Source organism: Pelophylax lessonae (genome assembly GCF_965119305.1).
Source record: "Pelophylax lessonae genome assembly, chromosome: 4".
NCBI lineage: Eukaryota > Metazoa > Chordata > Amphibia > Anura > Ranidae > Pelophylax > Pelophylax lessonae.
This window is the reverse complement of record NC_138771.1, coordinates 56,411,032-56,433,806: the sequence shown is the minus strand read 5'-3', so window position 1 is coordinate 56,433,806 and position 22,775 is coordinate 56,411,032. Positions and strand designations below refer to the sequence as shown.

The 22,775-nt window shown below is 41.7% G+C and overlaps 1 protein-coding gene across 1 annotated transcript in view; it reads right to left on the bottom strand.

The window, feature by feature from the left end:
• Window positions 1–10,628, bottom strand: part of LOC309552338 (aminopeptidase N-like) — a 141,110-nt gene extending 130,482 nt beyond the window's left edge. Inside the window, exon 1 of the mRNA XM_082253251.1 lies at window positions 10,334–10,628. The gene's annotated coding sequence lies outside the window, so the exon portion shown is untranslated. The remainder of the gene's footprint in view (window positions 1–10,333) is intronic.
• Window positions 10,629–22,775: the final 12,147 nt, after the last annotated feature.

Sequence of the window (22,775 nt, the reverse complement as noted above, 5' to 3'; positions counted from 1 at the left end):
AACCCAAAAGGGTGTATATTGAATAGTGGAATACAAAAAAGTGTATAACTTTTGAAATCACTCAATAATAGCACATGTGAACACAGCAGTGTATTATCACAGTCAGCAGCACTGAAGAAAAAACGCTGTACACAACTTACTGATAAAAAATACTTTTTCTCCCTCCTCCAAGATTGTGTTCACTGCACCACCCCACACACAGCAAAATCGATGTAGACCACTGACCCTGCCTATCTCCAGCCTCGCCCTAAAATGATCGATAAGATCGGTCACTGCCGGCACTGCAAACCCCCCCACACAGCAAAATCGATTGTAGAACACTGACCCTGCCTATCTCCAGCCTCTCCCTAAAATGCCCTAGTTTCTCGCCCTGCCTGCAGCACTCTGACCTGTCCCTGAATTCTTTTCGGACACAATATGATTTTTGACTGTCTGTCCCTAATCAGCAGCCAGCACGTATGATGTGTGCTCTGTCCCTGTACTAAAGCAGAATGACGCAGCGGCGCTCGGTCTCGAACTTATAAAGACTTGGTCACATGCTTCAGATGGCCAATCACAGCTACTAATACATTTGTAGGCATGGCTGGGATGGCTTAAGGCACACCAGTTAAACGCTTGTTGATTGGCTGTTGAAAGCCCGCCATTAAAAGCGCGCCAATACATACAAACCTCGGAAATAAAATGACCGAACACGGGTAACAAAAATCCAATTATTCGGTACGAACACGAATAATACAGTCCGTGTTCGCTCAACACTAATCACAACATCTACAAATCAGCCAGGTTAGTTACCACCTAGCACAGCTAAATTTACTGGTAGCCCCTGTTTAAGACAGGGGGCTACATGTACATTAAGGTCAAGTGCTGGCACTTGACATTTTGGTTATAGTTAGGTCCCACGTGTATGTGGTATGTTGAGTGATACTTTAAGTGTGAGGTTTAGTTTAGGATAAATGTTCGGGTTAAGTCAAAGGTTATGATTAGGGATGATTGGAACAGGAGAGATGCCTTCTTTGTAATTATCTTAAAGGAGAAGTTTTGGGGTTTCTAAAAAATAAACTTTCATACTTACATCAATGCTTCAGCATTACTGTGAACGTCAGCTTTCCCAAGTCGGCTCTGAGACCGAGAGCTGAGTGGTTACATGACCTCTGATTGCTCAGTTCTCTTCTCAGAGCAGAGAACAGTGACTGTCAGTCACCGCTCTCTGCTCTGTACCCAGAGATGTATAGTAACTAAGTATAACTACTTCACTACTGTACTTAAGTAACGAAAGGCGGTATCTGTACTTTCTTGGAGTAGAATTTTTTTCTCCTACTTCCACTTTTACTTCCCTACATTTTTTCGATGATTTCAATACTTCTACTCTGATATTTTTTTTTGTGTGCTGCATAGTTACTCGTTACAATTATAAAAATTACCACTGCCAGAACAGTAGATGGCAGGTTTCATGAAGTTCAAAATAATGTGTATAATGTCATGTGTAAATCAGCGCATACAAAAATAAATGCTACTGTATGTTTAAATAAAATGGTCTACATATCTGCTGTTAAGGGGAAAGAGAACCTCCCCCCAACCAAGGAGAGTCACAAGCGTACATAGACCTTTTTTCTGGAAAGAGGCTGATTTTGCTTTTTTCACTGGAAGTTGAGAGCACAGGTTTTGCAGTTTTGTTTCACTGGAAGAGTCTATTTGGATATTATTTTGCACTTACCTTCATCCGCCAGGTAAGGGGGAAATCCACAAGGTGGTGGGAGTCTGCACCCATTATTTGGAAAGCACATGTTTGATTCCTGCACCTTTGAAAATGTATTCATCTTGTTTTGTCACATATATATGGTATTAGGGCATTATGGCATTATATATATGGACTTTGTATTGACTTTGATTTCATACACTCTTCCTTTATTTCATTATTGGAATATATTGTTGTATATCACATTGGTTTATATATGATTTTGTGCACCAATAAGCTGTGGAGAAAAAAAAAACATGCAGGGAAGAGAAGGAGGGATGCTTTAAAGGGGAAAGGGAGGGACATAGTTTATATGTTTTTTTTTACAAAAAGTTACAGCCAAAGGAATTGTGATTGTCCTTTAGGTTAATCATTTGAAATAATAAAAAACAATATGATGTTCAAACTTTTGACTTCTTTCTTTAATAACTACATATCACAGTACTTGTACTTTTACTTTCAGTACTTGAGTAGCAATTTTTTTTTAAAAACTACTGGTACTTTTACTTTCAGTACTTGAGTAGCAAAATTAAAAAAAAAACTACTTGCAATACTTAAGTACAAAAAATGTTGAATACTTTAGTACTTCTACTCAAGTCACTTTTTGATAGAGCACTTCCACTTCTACTCAAGTCACTTTTTGATCGAGCACTTGTACGTTGCGGGGTAGGGTAATGCCATCCTCCTCTTTTGAACATGTTCTGTATATCCAAACAGTTAACACCAGCAATATTCTAAGTGTCCTGTGTATATCTGAGTCTGATCGAATGAAGAAATGAAACCCAGCAAAGAAGTAACATTTCAAACACAGCTGTAGTAACAGATCATCTGGAGTAACAGCGGGGAGATATAATGACTCGCAGTTTATTTTCTTTCATGTTCTCCTTTTTCATTGTAGACAGCAAGAAAAATATATTTAACACTAGGTTTTTCCTTTTTTTTTTTTTTTACAATTTTTCTATTTCTTTCCAAAACATATTTTCAAACAGGTTCCAGGTAAGTCCTTCTTGCCCTATAAGAGGAAACAACTGTTTCTTTACAGAACAGGGATGAAAGGGTATAGATCAATGTGCATAGATACGTTTAAACTGGAGCCTCCACCAAAATTAAACGTAAATGAGATTGGTCCAAGATGCTCAACTGAGATGAACTCTGGTTTTACTTTGTAATTTTGCGAGTTACCCGAGTTAGAAAAAAAAAAAAATAAGAACTGATTTTTTTTAATTCAGTCTGAGACAGCAAGTGACAAAAGGGCTTAAAGTGTATCTAAACCCAAAAAAAAATGTTATTTATTTAACCTCCCTGGCGGTCTTATTATGTCAGAATTTTTGTGCTAAAAGCGGTACATTGTTTTGCATGGAAATATGTTGTTTTATATTTTAGGCCTGTAATTCTTAGGAATAACCCACTTAAATCTGTCCAAACAAGAGTCTAGAAGACATCCCGGGTATGATAAAGTTTGAAACACTAAATCATAAATTATAATAACCTCCCTAGCTGTATTCCCAAGTGTGGCTCGGGTATAGAGTACAAAAATATACTTCCCAAATTTTTTTTAGTTTTGGTGCAGAATGAGTAGTTTCATCAAATTCTTCATTGTTTTCAAACTACTCATTCTGCACCAAAACTAAAAAAATTTGGTAAGTATATCAAATGATTCTTCAGAATTTCCAACGGGGCTATGTGCCAGAAAGAGACATCAGAACGGTCGCTGTCGCCACTTTCCGTACCTGATGACAAATTTTCCCACGAATCGCTATCGCTCAGTTCTTCAAGTAACTCAGTTTTGCTGGTTCCACCCCCCTGTGTCGCAACGCTCACAGGGAAGGGGACTGGAAGACATCGGCCAAGCACACAGCGAGAGGACAGCAGGAGGTTGGCTGGAGGACTGCAGGGAGGATGGCAGGGGATCGCAGGAGAAGGTGAGTTTTATTGTGGGGTTTATTGTGGGGTAATCCCGAGTGTGGCTCGAGGTTACCGCTTTTGGTACTCTATATTAACCCCCGAGCCACACTCGGGAATATTGCTAGGGATCAAATACCACCGAAAGAAAGCTCTGTTTGGGGGAAAAAAGGACTAAAATTTTATTTGGGTACAGCGTCGCATGACCGCGCAATTGTCAGTTAAAACAACACAGTGCTGTATCTCAAAACATGGCCTGGTCATGGTTAATAAAAGCTGAGATAGCTTATGTGGACAACTTTCAAGAAGAAAGATCTGGTGCTTTTTTTGCCAGTTCAGTAAGCAGAATTGTTCATGTAGGTTATTGCATTTATCCCAGTCACCAAACAATGTAGAGCACAAAAACACATTTTTTCAATTCTTTAAAGTTAGAATTTACACTCCTCTAGAGATTGGCTTTCGAAATTTACAAATGCAGCAATGTAGAAATTGGATGAAAGGTTTAGCACTTTTTTGCTAAGATTAAAAAGTGTATTATATATACAATTTTATAAGTCAGGCCAAAATGAGGGACAATGAGGAGGAACTTGGAGGACTTTGTTTCAAATCAGGGACAGTCCCTCTAAGTCATGCTATGCCTATGGGGGAAACCATACACTGCATAACCGCTGGAGGCCATCATAAGTACAGCTAACCATACATATCAACAACAACAAAAAAAGAAGGATATCAGACTATACAGGCCAGGAAAGAAGCATACATCAAATTCCGAAAAATTACATATTTTATTAAAGTATCACAATATTAAAAAGACACAAGATATAGTGCCTCTGCACCTATCCATTTATTTTTTTTTTTAAATTACAGAAATTGCCAATGGCAGTACATTGCATGAGAATGATAAGCAAGAGAAATTAAGAATACTAATATGACCGATCCTCATGTTACGACGCGTTTCAGTAGTTAGTGCTTAATCAGGGCCTAGGAAGACAATATAGTACTGGAGCACTGAAGGAGAGGCTTGACTGGAGAGATTATGAGTTAAAGGACACTCAAGTCAAACAGAGGTTTAAATCGTCCAATGGTGTTATATATCATAGGATGCAGGAAGTAATAAGAGGGGAACAAATGTCTGGAAGGTGTACTACTCTCAGAGAGTGTTGCCTGTGTTAGTTTACACCTATTCATACAGTATTTTTGCAAGGATTAAGGTGTTCTTAATTCCACTGATGAGATTCCCAGGCGTGCACAGTTCCTCCAGAGAACAACGCCATCAACCGCTAGGTTGGGACACCTATCATTATGTAGCAGTCATTGTAGATAAACATTGCCTCCATTCATTTCCCCATTCTCTCCAGTACAGCTAACCATAACAATGAATAGGGGCACAGCATATATGTGCAGGATGGAGAGGATTTGGCAGGGGCACTTTTTTAAGCAAGGCTGTGTGGACAGGGCTGCATAATGAGGAAGAGTAAGGAAAATATTTCTCCATGAAGGTTGCAGTGGGAAGGTGAATGCATGCCTTAAAGAACAAAATGTACTAATAGTACAGTAAAGTTGTTCTTTAAATAATAAAGTTACCCTGTGGGCAGTACATACAATTACAGCATACAGTAAACTAAACACACAAGAAAAAACAGATTGTGCAAACATGTCAGCTGCTCTTTTTCCCACAAGTTCCAGCAGCAGGACATACATTTCAAGTAAGCCTTTTGTGTGCTTCTGCAAGTAAAAATATACTTTATTTTGTGCTGTACAACCGGTAAATATGAGGAGAGCCATAAGTTGGTGAAGTTTCTTATACTGAGATTTATAGTTGTACAGAACAACACACCATGGCAATTCATAAAGCCTTCACTGCCCATGGCGACCTTGCATTTGGTCTAAAGCAATAATTTACTATAAGGGGCTTGGTTAGCATATCAAACACATAGGAGTTATATCCATGGATTGGTCCCAAGTTTAAGTTTATAAAACTCTCCTTAAAATGTGTTGCAGCTTCTGTATTATCAAATGTAAGCCCAAAGTAATTTATGTTCAATAGTGCTTTTAGGTCAGAGTACCACTTCTTGTAGCCACTACTGTCATGTTGTCAGTGCTGTGTCTTCAGAATGGTACAAGAGAAGGACATGAGTCCTAATAGAGGGTTGTAAATTGTGGGTCGTGTTGTTTATTTAGCATCTTGAATAAATTGATGAAATCTGAGACCCCATTTGGGGACCCAGTACCCGCACATCACAAGGATTTGTTTTACCTATTCATATAGTATTGAGACAACACTTTCGATGAGCTATTCTTATCAGTCCAACCTTGAAGGATCTTAGTTAAACACTTACACATTAGAGGGAATTTGGTTGTAGGATGAAATGCAAGCTCTCATAGTCATCCCACCCAAACATGGGGAAAATGTCAAACTTAAGGCACATACAACTTAATTTCCTAAAGGCAAATTGTCTGTTCATCTTACAAGGGAAGTTGTACAGTGCAAAGAAATTTTCGCCAGAGCTTAGCGAAGGTGGTAAAATTTAACTTTGCAAAGAAGACCTAATCCTGTTCAAGGAAAATAAAGAATAAGACAAAAAACAGTATTTTTGACTGCTTATGATTGGATGATGGAAGTCAGCAGAGCTTCAGCTCATTCAATAATTCCAGGTATGGTATTTTGTACATAATGACATTGATCCAGCTTGGATCAATGTAACTATGAATATAATATACCTGCCCAATACCCCTTGAAGCTGGAAATCACTGAAGTAGGTACTGTTAATTTGGTGATCTCCACTAGCTTCTGCGTTCTGCGCCAAGCGGCGGCCCTGCTGCATTTTGAACACAGGAGGTTGGCTGCTCAGCATGGGCACCATTCAGAGTATGCTTTGCATTTTCTCAATGTCTTAGAGCAAACAAAAAAAAAGCGAGATCATCATAGATTAATAGAAGTCTGAGTTACGATTGACTTTTTTGCTTTTTCAAGTATTTTTTTTTAAATACGGTCTTTATATTCATGTCATAAGAAGTAAAGATAAGAAATCGGTATAGAGTATAATCTATTTGGAGCTCAAATTCCTGTGGTAGAAATAAAAAGTGTTTCTTTTTCCCAGAACATGACCTTCATAGTTACTTTGGGGGAAGAGACCACTACATTTTCTACTGCTGAATATCCAGAGATGTTTATTCAAGTGGTTGCAAAGGTTAAAGGTTTTTTTTTTTACCTTAATGTATTCCCTGCATTGAGTTAAAAAACTTTTAATGTGCAGCTCCCCTCTCACCCCCCCCCCCCAAAATACTTATATGTGCCGATGTCAATCCAGTGCTGTACACAAAAGCAGCATCGTTGCTGTCTCCCTATCTCTCCTCAGTGGCTCAGGCTCAGCGGCGGGAGCCATTGCTGCCAATCACAGCTTGCCAAGAGGGAGCAGGGGACTGGGGCAGAACTGCACCGTGTGTGTCAATGGACACACAGAGGCTTAGAAGCAAGCCTGCATGAGTGCCCCCATAGCAGGTGGCTTGCTATGGGGGCACTCAGAGGGAGGGAAGGAGCCAGGAGCTCCAGTGGGGAGCTCAAAAAGAGACAAATCGGGTCTGCTCTGTGCAAAACCATTATTAAGACCAGATTAGTACAATATACAGGGGTATAGAATGGGTATATGGGGGGTATACAGGGGGTATACAATGTACGGTTAGCAGCATATATGTATACAAGGGGTATACAATGTACGGTTAGCAGCAAACACACACACACACATTATGGGTTGAACTGAATGGACTGTCTTTTTTCAACCTCACTAACTATGTAACTATGTTTGTTTTTCTAACCCCCCCCCCCCCCAAAAAAAAAAAAAAAAAACTGAACCGGTCTCATCACTTTAATCATTTTTCCTTCAACCATTGGACAAAGTTAAATGTCCACATCTAGCGTGTGTCTACCTTGTAGATTGGAGGCCGTTCATTCACAGGGAATTTAGGAAAGATAAACAGCTACATTTGTGAGGGCATTAACTGCTGTTGCAGTCACATATAAAAGATGAAGAGCTGTATATGAAGATGTTCGGTGTTTAACATGAACAATACATGATACTGTAGCTTCAGATTAAGAATGGGAATTGAGGTTTGTATGCTGTGGGATTTGTTTTATACAATTGGGGTAATTAGTTAATTAGTTCCAAGGAGTTAATCCTGGGAAATATGAGCTGAATTAGGCAAATGTTGTTGCAGTCTTGTGGTTATATGAATACATAGATACCTTCAAAAAAGACACATTAACCCACGTTACACCCTCAGAATCCTAAACACACAATTTATCCAGAAGACAAAAAATCCTTCTGGTTTCTGCCTCCTTGATAAACTATAAAGTGTGGTCTAATTTGCTCTATCAAAGAAAGATTGTTCCTAATCCCAAATGGCAATGGGGCAACCTGCTGATCAGCCTTTCTCAACCTTTTTAGCTCAGAGGTACCCTTGAAATAATTTTCAGCTCTCAGGAACCCCTGGTAAGATTAGTCCATTTGGAAAATGCAACTTACATTGGTGCTGATAAGTGGGAACAATGCACCCCTTAGAGGGGCGGCCAGAATGACACCCTTGCAGTTATGCCACTGGCTCTGCCACATGGAGTTGGACCTGGATCTATGCAGGTACCATTATGTAGGGGGTCAGTTAGCCACAGATCAAGGAACCCCTAGCCACTCCTGGAGGAACTCTGGTTGAGAATAGCTGACTAAGATCAAAATCTTACAATGTTAATACTTATAAACGGAAGTAGGTATTTTTTTTTTCTGAATTTAGACACACACCCAGCCCATTTTTTGTAGCAATATTATAAGCTGATCTAAGTTCAGGTCTCAGGACTGCACGTCAGTAGTCATGCATATACTCACTAGTATGTGATATATACTCTTCCGTACACAGCCACTGACTCACAGCCACAGGATGAGAAGAGAATCAGATGATTCCTCCTCAGAATTGAGGAATTGAGATGGGCATGTGAAATTCAATGTATTAATTTTCTTTTAGTTTTTTGCTCTACTTACTCAAATAAAAAATGATGTTTTTACAGGTAAACGGAATTGAAAGTTACATTTTTCCTCACTGTTTCATCAAAGCCAAACATTTAATAATTTTTTTTTAATAGAATGTATTGAATTTAATTCAATAAAATCAGAAAGTCTTTAGCTTGAACTATGTTTTAGGCTAGGTCCTATAAAAAGGGCACAAGAGATTCCATTGATCAAGTTGCTATGTGAATAGCAATGAATGCAAGAAGTACAGATTGCCAAAAACAAAGACAACCTGAGAAGACTCATTGCAAGGTGATTTGATCTCTGAGGAGGTTTCGCTTGAGAGTACGGACTTTCTCAAGCAAGCACAGCTTATTGTACATCTGACTTGGAGCGCTGCATACCTGAATTTACTGAACTGGAGGGGATTGAAAAGGATCTATGCCACATCAACCCAAACATAATGATGGAGAACAATATGTTGTGTTAATATTTGATGCGCTGTTCCACTTTCCTGATTTCACTAGTAAGCACGTCAAGGCATTTATTTCTACTGAGATGCCTTTTTTCAGGATTCTTACTGGAAATGCCCATAACCATTATTATTATTATTATTATTATTATTTACAACCATTACTATTATTACAACCATTATTATTAACAACTCAGCAACTGCAGGGTGTTATCTTACCTGAAGATAATTCATCTTTCCTAAAGTATACAAGATACAAAATATGACTTTTTACCGCAGGCTTGAACTGCTGATTTTTGGTTTCGATATTTGTTTGTAATACTTATTTTACAGGTCAGCATACTAAATTACTTGTTTTAAACAATAGAAAAATAACATTGGTATTAACATAAACAATACAAATAATAATAATAGAACTGTGACTTATGTGATTATGTATATTTAGCATGAAACAATTGCTAAATAAAACAGTTTGTTGAAAAAAAAAACAATATAAAATGTAAAATTATTTTAAATAATAAGAAGAATTTTTAATAATGATAACAATAATAATAATTATTATTATTATTATCTTCATTATTATTTGGATACCTTTACAAAGATGTAAATTGTTTATATGCACATACAATGTAAAAAGATATATAAGGCACTACATTGCATATATTTATGTTACACGTCACTTCAATGTTACAAGTTTACTTATTAAGTTATGTAAACTACAATTCATCAAACACATATTTTTTTTGTAAACACTTCATGTAAAAATTGGCACTAAAAATATGCATGGTTCCTTCTGGATTCCGGTGTATTACTTAGCATAATGTATGTCAAGCATCATGTCTAATTTTTGTGCATGACAGCATCATTAGCATTATTATACTATGTTGTTTTTACTTGCTTAGTTAGTTGAAATGATTTGAATTTGTTGTGCTAAAGATATGAGCTAAGTAAGTCATTTTTATAATTAATTAAAAACCATTAAAAATTTCATTTTCATATCTTGGTATTTTTCAATGCAAAATTATTATATTGTATGAAAAAAATGTGGGTTTAGTTGTTCCTGGAGTGTGAAGTATAAAGTCATTACCACATCTATTCTTAGGTATTAGAAACTGTGGGAATATAGAGATAACAGGTAAATGATCCATTGATTCATGTGCCCCAAAGAGAACCCTGGATTGTTCTGAATGGAACATGAAACATAAACCATGGAGAGATCCGGCTTACCTTTGTCTATTCATTCCATAGAGTCATCCGTATAGAGGATTCTTGCTGTGTCCCATCAGCAGTGCTCAGGATAAAGTTCTGTTTTTTGTAGAAGTTTAGCTCATGGGATCAGAGAGGGAAGTGATTGCATCCAATGACCTTCCTAACTTCTGCAAGTCAGCCTTTTCTCCCACACAGCTAGAGATACACACTCAACAATGTGCATGTAGTATACTGCTGTAACACACAGCATAAGTTCAACTTCTTCCTCTCTCTCTCTCTTTCTAAAAATTAGAAACAGGGTAGGCAGAATTTCCCTCAACATAAATGCTAGTAACCTGACCTACTGTCTGAACAGTACACATCCAGAGTTAACCTCTTGTGAGTGATATGGACTGACTCTATCCAATGGCTAGTCTTAGGATCCAAAACCCGTAACCCATTTCATATATTTCAAGCTCATTATTTGGCCAACTATATGTAGTACCTAAAACAACTGTAATTACTTTTTATCTTGGCTTCCAGTTATTGTTGTCTATTAATTATATGATGTGATTCTGTCATTTATGTTAGTATTACTTTAATCTATCTGGAAGCTTTTCTACTGTCACCCAAACTTTTCATAATTCTTCATTGCAATAATTTTAACAATGTAACTTCTAAAAGAGATTTATTTACACCCACCTTCTCCATCTAGGTCAGACTTTCTCAACCTTTCTACCTCAGAGGAACCCCTAATATAATTTTTAGATCTCCTGGCTCAATAGGAAAAATGCTCCTTATAATGCTGGTCAGTGGGAAGAACGAAGTTCCTACAGTGGTAGTGAGAATGGCACTAATAAAGCGGAGTTCCACCTAAAACCAAAAAAAATACATAAAAATAACCCAGGGACAGTCAGGGCTAGTGCATTCCACAATGGATAGCCTCTGAACTGTCCCGGGTTGCACTTACCTGCAAGAAGAAATACTTACCTTGAAAATGTATTGTCCAGCGCTGCCATCTCAGGTGTGGGCAGCTTGAAGCCAGCGCGATCCTCTTCTGCGTCCTCTTCCGTCCTCTTCAGTCCCACGATGCACTGCACCGGCCCCGCCGTCACTTCCAGGGCTGCAGCGTCATCCCTGCACAGCTTCTGGGCATGCCCAAAAGCTGTTTAGCAAGGTATGACGGCGCATGCACCGGAACTGACGTCGGGGCCGGTGCAGGCGCATTGATTCCTGGGAGCGATGACGTTCAGCTCCCAGGAATCATTGCAAGCCAGGAAGTGACGACTCGCCGTGGCCGCCGAGAGAGGAAGAGGAAGTAAGGTAGGTATACTATCTTCTAAAAGAAGGTAAGTAAAAAAAAAATTGCGATAATCCATTTGTTTTTCAGGTGACCCGGAGCAAGAAGATGGACGGAAGTTACATTTTAGGGTGGAACTCCACTTTAAAGACAGCTCAAAAGGTAATTGGTGTAATTCTGGTGCCTTTGCCAGAAGGAGACAGTGGTCTCCAAACGATGGCCCCCCAGTTGTTCAGGAACTACAATTCTCATCATGCTTGGTCATATCTGTGAAGGTCAGAATTTTACAATGCCTCATTGAACGTGTAGCTCCGCAAAAGCTGGAGGGCCATAGTTTGGAGATCCCTGATGTAGGAATTCAATTAGTCACAGCTCAGGGAACCCCTGCAACCTCTGGAGGATTCCTGGTTGAGAATAGCTGCTCTAGGATATACGGTATCTATATTATAAATCTAATTTAGTAATCTAAACCTTTTTATATTAGTCAGAATGGTTTAGCATTTTATGGTGACTTCCATTTTCACACAACAGCAATGACATGTAAAGGGATCTATTCAATAGTGTGCAGTATATTCCATCCAATGTCTACAAGTTTGGAAATCACCAGTTTAACCACTCTGGGGCTTTTCAATTATCCGTTGATTGATAGCCAAGCAAGCATTGCTCTCAAAACATTTCCAAACCCTCAAATATTTTGAAAGCCACATTAACCACTTTCCAGAAAGCAGGAACATTGCTTGATGAGCCCAAACTAGACTGGTAGAGGTGTTAAATATTTATCATTTTTCCAGTTGTAGGAAGTGGGTTTAGTAGCCTGCGATTTATATACACAGATTTGGCTTCTTATACGCAAACAGAATTATGTGATAGGAATTAGTAAGGTATCAAAAAAAATGAACAGATACTACTACAACGATGTATTAATAAAACCTTGATTTATTACTATACATATGGTTTTAAAAAGAGGAAGGTAAAATATACAAAATCCTCCACCGGATAAAACAATAGGTATAATTACATAGTATATCATCAATGGCTTCAATGGTATTACCTTCCATTTTCCAAACATTGCTAAAGTTTAAACATAATACTTGAAAGTTAGAACAATGCTCCACAAGTGGTTGGTGGCCGATTTTGGACACTTTTCACATACTATATATGCTAAATCTGCTTCAACAGTGGATGAACTAGAAGGGTACCTAAAAGAAGAATTCGTCACATATTAAGCATACTTATATAAAATATACAATATCTATGAGAATATGCAACAAAGGCTATACAAGACAAACCTTCCTCTCTTGCAGTTAAAATATATCTTATGAATACTTACATATAATTTCATAAACCACAGTGTGTATTCTGAGGAAGCAGGGCACATAAAATGGCTGAGAGAAGTTCCATCCCAAAGATTTTGGGTCTTGCAATATTCATATTAAACCTCAATCAGAAATTAGATCATATCTCCTATATCCTAGTTAATAGCTCGATGCAACCTTTGGGACCACTCTTTATTATTATTATTATTGTTATACAAAGGTTTTGGTTTTCCTTTGCTAGCAATCTGGATGTTACAATTGTTTCTTTAAGCCAACATGTTTATTAGGGATGATCGAACTTTCCAAAAGTTCGGTTCGGCCAGAACATCCGAACTTCCCGAAAGTTCGGCCCGGATTTCAGAACCCCATTGAAATCAATGGGACCCGAACTTCGGTAATCAAAAAACACTATTTTGAAGCCCTAAAACCCAATAAATGCCCCTAAAAAGTGCCTAGGGTTCTGGGTCATACCCCAGGGACTATTATTTACACAAAAAAAAAGTTCTTAAAAATTGTCATTTTTGATAGAGAGCCAATTATTGAAAATATTAAAAAAAAATTAAAAATATTCTTTGGATTTAGTCTCTGGGGGGTCTAAAAAGTGTACCTGTGAAGTTTCAGCTCTGTAGCATTTCCAGAACCATAAAAAAATTGTTTGTATTTTGTCACTTATAGAACAGGATAGTGGCTTCTCTCTTTTCACACCTTGCCGGTTTAGTAGCAAGCGTTTTTTGGGCATTTTTTGGGCATTTTTTGGGGTCTTTTCAGGCAGGCAAAACATCTGAACTTGTGTATACGGGTATATATACACACATACTTATATGTATATATACTTGTGTATAGTGGTATATATATGCACATACTTATATGTATTTTACACTTAGACATATATAGGTGTTATAGGAGCGGAGCCATATTAGTGTAAATGATTTCATTAGCGCAAGCATATATTTCTGCTACCATAACACCTATATAAGTCTAGGTGTATATATACATACAAGTATGTGTGTATATATACCCGTATACACAAGTTCAGATGTTTTGCCTGGCTCCAAAGAACCCAAAAAATGCCCAAAAAAACGCTAGCGCCAAAAAAAAACGCCCAGGTGTGTTTTTACAGGCATTTTTTGGGGGGTTTCGGAGACAGCCAAAACATCTGAACTTGTGTATATCTTGTACACAACTTGTGTACAACTTGAACTTGTGTGAACTTGTGTAACTTGAACTTGTGTACAACTTGTGAACATCTGAACTTACCTCTTCATCCTCCTCCTCCTCCTCCTCATCCTGTGCCACATCCTTTTCCATCATCGCCCGAATCGTTTTTTGAAGGAGGCATGGAAGTGGGATAGTTAAGCTGACAACGGCGTCATAGGCACTGGCCATGTTGGTGGAGTACTCAAAACAGTGCAACAAGGCACACAGGTCTTGCATGGAGGTCATGTTATTGGTGGTGAAGTGGTGCTGTTCCGCAGAGCGACTCACGCGTGCGTGCTGCAGCTGAAACTCCACTATAGCCTGCTGCTGCTCGCACAGTCTTTCCAGCATGTGCAAGGTGGAGTTCCACCTTGTGGGCACGTCACATATGAGGCGGTGAGCGGGAAGGCCGAAGTTACGCTGCAGCGCTGACAGGCGAGCAGCAGCAGGGTGGGAACGCCAAAAGTGCGCACAGACGGCCCGCACTTTCTGCAGCAGCTCTGACATATCGGGGTAATTTTTAAGGAACCTCTGCACTACCAAATTCAGCACATGCGCCAGGGAAGGGATCTGCGTCAAACCGGCTAGGCCCAGAGCTGCTATGAGATTTTGCCCGTTATCGCACACCACCAGGCCGGGCTTGAGGCTCGCTGGCAACAACCACTCATTTGTCTGCTGTTCCATGCTCCTCCACAACTCCTGCGCGGTGTGTGGTTTTTCCCCCAAACAGGCAAGTTTTAAAACTGCCTGCTGACGTTTACCCCTGGCTGTGCTGAAGTTGGTGGTGAAGGTGTTACCCTGACTGGATGAGGAGGCGGTAGAGGATGAGGAAGTGGAGTAGGAGGAGTTAGGAACAGGAGGCAAACTGAAGCGCCCTGCAATCCTCGGCTGTGGAAGGAGATGCACCAAACAAATTTAAAAAGGTGTATCTCACATGTACCGATACAGACTATGCCGTAATTTAATTTTTTACACTCAAACAGGGTGTATATTGAATAGCGGAATAGAAATTTTTTTATAAAACGGTGTATCTCACACGTGGAAGGAGATGCGCCAAACAAATTTAAAAAGGTGTATCTCACATGTACCGATACAGACTATGCCGTAATTTAATTTTTCACACTCAAAAAGGGTGTAGATTGAATAGCGGTGTATCTCACACGTACAAACACAGACTATTCCCCGATTACAATTTTTTGTACCCTAAAGGCAGGATGAGGATGAGGAGTAGGAGGAGTTCGGAACCGGAGGCAAACTGAAGCACCCTGCAATCCTCGGCGGTGGAAGATGCGCCCCAAAAGATTGGAAGGTGTATCTCACACGTACCGATACAGACTATGCCGCAATTTAATTCTTTTTAACCCAAAGGGTGTAGATTGAATAGCGGAATAGAAAAATGTTATAAAACGGTGTATCTCACACGTACAAACACAGACTAGGCCCCGATTACAATTTTTTGTACCCTAAAGGCAGGATGAGGATGAGGAGGAGTTCGGAACAGGAGGCAAACTGAAGCACCCTGCAATCCTCGGCGGTGGAAGATGCGCCCCAAAAATTGGAAAGGTGTATCTCACACATACTGATACAGACTATGCCGCAATTTAATTCTTTTTACCCCAAGGGTGTAGATTGAATAGTGGAATAGAAAATATGATATCAAAAGGTGTATCTATCTCACACGTACTGACCCAGACTAGGCCCTGATTACTATTTTTTGTACCCTAAAGGCAGGATGAGGAGTAGGAGGAGTTCGGAACAGCCAGGAGGCAAACTGAAGCACCCTGCAATCCTCGGTGGTATAAGATGCGCCCCAAAAATTGGAAAGGTGTATCTCACACGTACCGATACAGACTATGCCGCAATTTAATTCTTTTTACCCCAAGGGTGTAGATTGAATAGCGGAATAGAAAATATGATATCAAAAGGTGTATCTATCTCACACGTACAGACCCAGACTAGGCCCTGATTACTATTTTTTGTACCTCAAAGGCAGGATGAGGAGTAGGAGGAGTTCGGAACAGGCAGGAGGCAAACTGAAGCACCCTGCAATCCTCGGCGGTATAAGATGCGCCCCAAAAAATTGAAAAGGTGTATCTCACACCTAGCGATACAGACTATGCCGCAATTTAATTATTTTTACCCCAAAGGGTGTAGATTGAATAGCGGAATAGAAAATATGATATAAAATTGGTGATTTGGTGCGCATGCGCGGCAGCCCAGCATGGACGCTTGATTCAGGAGCTCCGTCCCGCTCCGGCATTTAAGTGCTCAGCTCTCTAGCTACACGGCACCCACAGCAGCACAGAGGCACCCGCTGAGCCCCCGAACCTCCCGGGCACCCCCCCTATGTCATGGGCTTCGGTCAGACGGAATCTGGAGCGGTCTCTGACTCCGGACCTCCCGCGGCCTACATACGCCATGATGGCACCTCCTCCCGGACCTCGCGGTGGGAACGCGGACTCGGAGGACATTGCAGACCTTCCAGCAACCCCGCTACCACCCAGGGACCTCCCGGCTCACCCCGTGAGTACCTCTCCTGCCCCCCCTTGCTCCCCGGCCTCTACGGAGTCCTACATTGGCCGCACCTTGGAGGATCTCCTCCTCTCCCCTATGGCAGACTTTTCCTCCATGTGAAAAAAACAAAAATTAAACCCGCGCTACACAACGTGAAAATTTAAATAAAGATAAATACAATAATAGGCAGCTGCTGCAGACACTAAGAAAGTCTTAGGAAAATATGATGAAAACGAAATTATGCAGCGCTAGCTCAAAATAAAGTGTTGAGTGCTGTGATATAAATACAATAATCAATATGATCAAATATAAAAAAATATAAAAAAGTGCTCAGTGCTCAGATATTTATAAGCACTTAGCACTTTTTTATATTTGATCATATTGATTATTGTATTTATATCACAGCACTCAACACTTTATTTTGAGCTAGCGCTTCATAATTTCGTTTTCATCAGACTTTTCCTCCAGCCCAGGCCCTATACCTGGTCTGCAACTAGAAGACCCCACTATCCCCCCTAACATGCAAGGACTGATGGCTATGTTCTCTAAAATGCTGGCTAGGGGCCTCTCCCACACGGCTGCACAGATTACATCCACTATTCAGGGGGATTTGCAGAATTTGGGGACCCGCATAGAAGCGATTAAACAGAAAGCTGAGCATACTATTGCCAGAACCAACCAGAACACAGCTAGAATACAGGACATTCAGGAACAACTTGAGACGGAGTTATCTAAGATTGACGATTTGGAGAATAGATCCCATCGTTACAATTTTAGGATCCGGGGGCTCCCGGAATCCATCACGGATGTCACGGCTGCAGTACAATCCTTCATCTCTGGATTAATCCCTTGCATTTCTGCAAACCGTCTTGAATTGGACCGTGCCCACAGGTCTCTGCAGCCCCCTCGCAAGGATGGCCTCCCCAGGGACATTATTGTGAAGCCCCACTACTACTCAGTGAAAGAGGAAATTATGAAACTTTCCAGGTCTTCACCCCAGCTCACCGCCATGGGACATTCGATTCAAATATTTGCGGACATTTCACCATTCACGATCCAAAGCAGACGATCCCTCAAGCCCCTGCTCACAGTCCGAACGCGGAAGAACATTAAGTATTGGTGGTCTTTCCCCTTCCGCCTTAGTTTCTCATTTCATCAAAAAACCTATGGCTTTTCTTCCATGGCGGACGGCGAGAAACTTCTCCTCCATTTGGGCATTCTCTCTCAGGACGCACCTCTTCCTGGGTCCCAGAGATCTTCATCCTCCAAGCGCCCCACACCATCTAGCCCCTTGGTCCCCCTGTGGCAGAAGCGGCAACACAAGCGGTCTAAGGAATCCGGACCTCCCTGAGACTTTCTCATCGTAGCTCCTTGTGCCTTACTTCATTTTTCTTCCCCCGCTGGGAAGTTCACTTATTTTCCAGCCATCCCTGTTTTTCTAGCTGGCCGGTCCTACTGTCAGTTCTCTTTTTGTGATTTTTGGACCCGGACTCTGACTTTGCTGTTTTTTCTTTTATATTTTTTTTTTACCTTTTTCTACATTTTTGAATGTTTTTACATGCGTTGTATATGCTTTTTTGGTGCCCTTTTTGAGCTACTTATATGTATGGTGCCGTAATTTTGCATGGAGGGCGTGGTGGGGGGCTTCTCTCCCCACTATGCTGTCTCCTAGTTTTTTTCCTTTTTGAGCCCTTGCCGGAGCGGTTGTCATGCCACTCCACATGCTCCAGCGGTCGCACGAGATGGTCTTCTTGTGCCCAACTGGGGCTCCCCTGGGTCCTGTATTCAGGCTCCTGGGGAACTTATCCGGGTTCCCACCCGGGCGCTGTTTGCCCGGGCGCGACTCCGGATGTGACCTGTTTTGTAATATTGCTACTGTGAATGCATCAGTATGGTTTTTTCTATGGTCTTCACTAATGGCTATTTTTCTACATGTGCTTTTCTCTTCCCCCTTCCCTCCCCTTTTTTGCTCTCTCTCCCTTTTTCTCTTTTCTTCCTCTCCTCCCCCTTTTGTCCTAGGTCGACGAACTACTGGGATCCTCTGGCTCTGGCTCCACTCCGATGGCCCTCTCCGGGCGGCTCCCACCGCAAGCCCTTCATTCGAGTGGTTCACCCGTCGTTCACATGGCTTCCGCTGACCCTCGTCCTCCACCGCTAAGATTGGTGTCCCATAACGTCCAGGGTCTCAATTCCCCCCTCAAGAGGCGTAAGTTATTCCAATATTATCACACCGCACACTATGACATATTGTTCCTATAGGAAACTCACTTTCCTCCCTCATACAACCCCTCCTTTGTGCATGCTAAGTACCCACTGTTCTATTTGGCGAACTCTGACTCTAAAACCAGGGGGATGGCGATTTTTTTTTTCGGGCAGGGTGAAATTCTCCCCAACCAAGACAGTCTGCGACCCTAATGGGTGCTATCTCCTCCTGATCAGAGACATTGCAGGACAGACGTTTACGTTTGTTTCTTATTATGCTCCTAACAAGGGACAAGCTCAATTTTTCTCTGCTCGCTGTGGGATCCCTGATCCTCGGGGGTGATTCCAATTTAGCATTTGACCGCAGCCTGGATAAATCCAGACCTGCGTCCTCTCCTTACAAACTGCCCCCTAGACAGAGCTTTAGGGTTGCCAAGACGATTTCCTCCATGGGTCTGGTTGACATTTGGCGGGAACTACACCCAACCTCGAAGGACTACACTCATTACTCCGCTCCCCATCGCACTTATGCTCGGATAGACCATATCTTTGTCCCCGCTCCATTTATCCCAAATGCGTTCAAATCTGAGATTCGCAATACTCCCTTATCCGATCATTTTATAGTTTCAATCTCATTCCTTATACCGTCTCGTTCTGGTCCTCCGTCCTACTGGAGACTTAATGAATCGCTTCTTTCTAACCCAGTACACTGCACTATGATCGATAACGGGATTAAAGAATATTTCCGGCTCAACGATGTGGATGATATCTCCCCGGTCTCCCTTTTGGCTTCTGGTGCCCCGCTGTCCCCAGAACTTAATGCTGCTCTCATCTCGGTTATCCCCAAGCCCTCTAAGGATCCCAGCGATGTCTCCAATTATAGGCCTATATCCCTTATCAACAACGATATAAAGATTCTTACCAAGCTCCTTACGAACAGACTGAACGCCTTTATTTCGCAATACGTCCACAAGGATCAAGCTGGGTTTATTCCTGGCAGGCAGGGCACAGATCAGATCCGTCGAGCGGTGGATCTGATCACGGTCCTAAGCTCAGCCTGGGATGGTGGACCTCCTCAGAAAGGATTTCTCCTTTCCCTTGACATCCAAAAAGCCTTCGATATGGTAACATGGCCCTACATTTTTGGGGTGCTCGAGAGGTGGGGTTTTGGACCCCGCTTCTCGAACGTTTTACGCTCCCTTTACTCCACTCCGTCGGCCAGAATGCGTCTGTATGGATGCTACTCCGACCCCTTCCCTATAACCAGAGGCACCCATCAAGGTTGTCCTCTCTCGCCACTGCTATTCCCAATAGTGATTGAATCGCTGGCGATTGCTCTTCGGCATAATAGTGATATTTCTGGGGTTCACTGTGGGGACAGGGAACATAAATGCGCGTTGTTTGCGGACGACATGCTACTTTTTGTCACGAATCCTGTAATCTCTGTTCCTGTTATACTGGAACAACTTAAAAATTTCGGCACCGCGTCTGGCCTTCAGGTCAATTTGTCAAAATCTTGGGCCATGAATGTCTCCCTCGACTCATTGCAATTGGCTATCGCACAAGCCACTTTCCCTTTCTCTTGGAAAGCGGACTCGATCCCTTACCTGGGAACTCACCTGACCCCCTCCATAGCTTCTCTCTACTCTGCTAATTACCCCCCCCTGATCAAAAAACTTCGAGCTGATCTGTCGGCCTGGTCCACACACTCGCTGCCTTGGTTGGGAAGAATTCATGCGGTAAAGATGACACTGCTCCCCAGGATCCTGTATCTATTCCGCTCGCTCCCTATCCTGGGTTAACTCCGGACATCTAGCGGAGCTCCAAGGGGCGGTCGTCAAATTTATTTGGGGTTCTAGGAGTCACAGGTTCGCCAAATCGGTACTTTATCGCTCAAGGGAAAAGGGGGGACTTGCCCTCCCTAATCTCCGCTGGTACTACCAAGCGGCCCAGCTAGCCCAATTCTCAACCATCTATAGATGCTTGGACAAACTGGACTGGGTCCACATAGAAAGACAAGCAACCCCGCACCACACGCTGGGTTTTCTGGCCTGGCGGCCTCCTAAAACTAGACCCCCTATTCTTTCTCCCACGCTGTCGCATTCCTTCTCCATACATGACACCCTATCGAAACACCCCAATCTCATATCTCCCATGAAACCACTTACGCACCTATTTCACAACCCGAATTTTCCCCCAGGACTCAATATTAGAACCTTTGGTTGGTGGCTCGATAAAGGTCTTTTCCGAATAGGTCATTTCTTCAACTCTATGGGGCCTCTATCATTCCAACATTGTGTCAGTTCTCTTAAAATGCCGTTGACAGAGAGGTTCCGCCACACACAGATTTATCACTTTCTTAACTCAATTTGGCTCACGAAGCCTGACCCTCCCCAGGTCACCTCCTACGAGTGATGGTGCTCTGAGGCGGGTGACACTAAAGGGGGTATTTCCCTGATTTATAGTGCCCTCTCCGACACTACTGACAAACCGAAATACATGCTTGATTGGGAGAGGGACCTTGGAGTGGAGCTGGACGACTGGAGTACTCGATTTCACCGCGCCTTTAAAGGTATTATTAATGTTTCTTTGATTGAAGCCAATGTAAAGTTGCTCTCTCGCTGGTATCTGGTTCCTACACGTCTAGCCCATATGTACCCTAATGCTTCTACTTTATGTTTTCGTGGATGTGATATGTTGGGAGACTTCCTCCATACCTGGTGGTCTTGCCCGAGGCTCCGCTCCTTCTGGTCATCCATATTCCGTATGGCCCGGAAGGTTCTGGATCATCCGATAGACCAGTCACCCCTGATAGCTCTTCTCAATGGTAGGGTTTCTGGTATCTCCAAATCATCCCAAAAACTTTTTCATTTCATCCTGCTGGGGGCTAAATTGACCATAGACAGGGCGTGGAAGCAGACGCGCGTTTCAGTTAGAGAAGCCAAATTGAAAATATCCTGGATCATGACCCAAGAGAAACTTTCTAGCATTCACTCTGACAGAGTGGCCCAGCTTGAATCCACCTGGGAACCATGGGCTAAATATGTTCATGTGGATCTCTGATGATAGCTATTTCTCGTCTGACCTAGGACCCTCTACCTATTTTCCCTTTTTTCCCTCCTCCTTTTTTCCTTCTTCTTTTACTCTCTTTTTTGCTCAGGTATCGACCTTGTACACTGGATGGGGGCTCCTCCACTGGCATCCCGCTCAGGGGGCGAATGTGTCGCCACCTTTTAGGGGCTTGTCCTCTGCTGCGGGCGGTCGGGGGGGGGGGGAGTACTCGGTCTGGACGGATATACTTCCCCTTCCCCTCAACCTGTCTTGATTCCCCATGGCATACGGCGAACTGTCGTTTCTAGAGTTCCCCGTCTCCTCAACTCCCTTTTTAACATATGTTGGTACTCGCAAGGACAGATCTCGTTTTTTTGCACCCATAATTTTCATGGCAGTCTATGTAGTTATCATGTTATCTGCTCCTATTTTACCAGACTGTACTTTTGCACTTATGCGGATGTTACCTTGTTACTGTATTTCCTTATGTTTGAAAACTCAATAAAAACTATTAAAAGAAAATTGGTGATTTTTCAATAGCACATGTGAACACAGCAGTGTCTTATGTCAGTCAGCTCTGCTGCAGGCTATGAAGGAAAAAAAAAAAGAAAATTCCCCTTTAAGTTTGTAATTTTTAAATAGATTAGTACAGACTATGCCACAATTTAATTTTTTTAACCCAAAAGGGTGTATATTGAATAGTGGAATAGAAAAAAGTGTATAGAATTAAAAATTATCACTCAATAATAGCACATGTGAACACAGCAGTGTCTTATCTATCTTTATTCTAAAGTGGAACAACTATACTTAAAATCTAAAGTCTAGCAAATAGGGTTTCATTGCCCAAAGTAATCAGTACAGCACTTCCTCGTGTGTGACGAAGCTTGGACGCATTGGGATT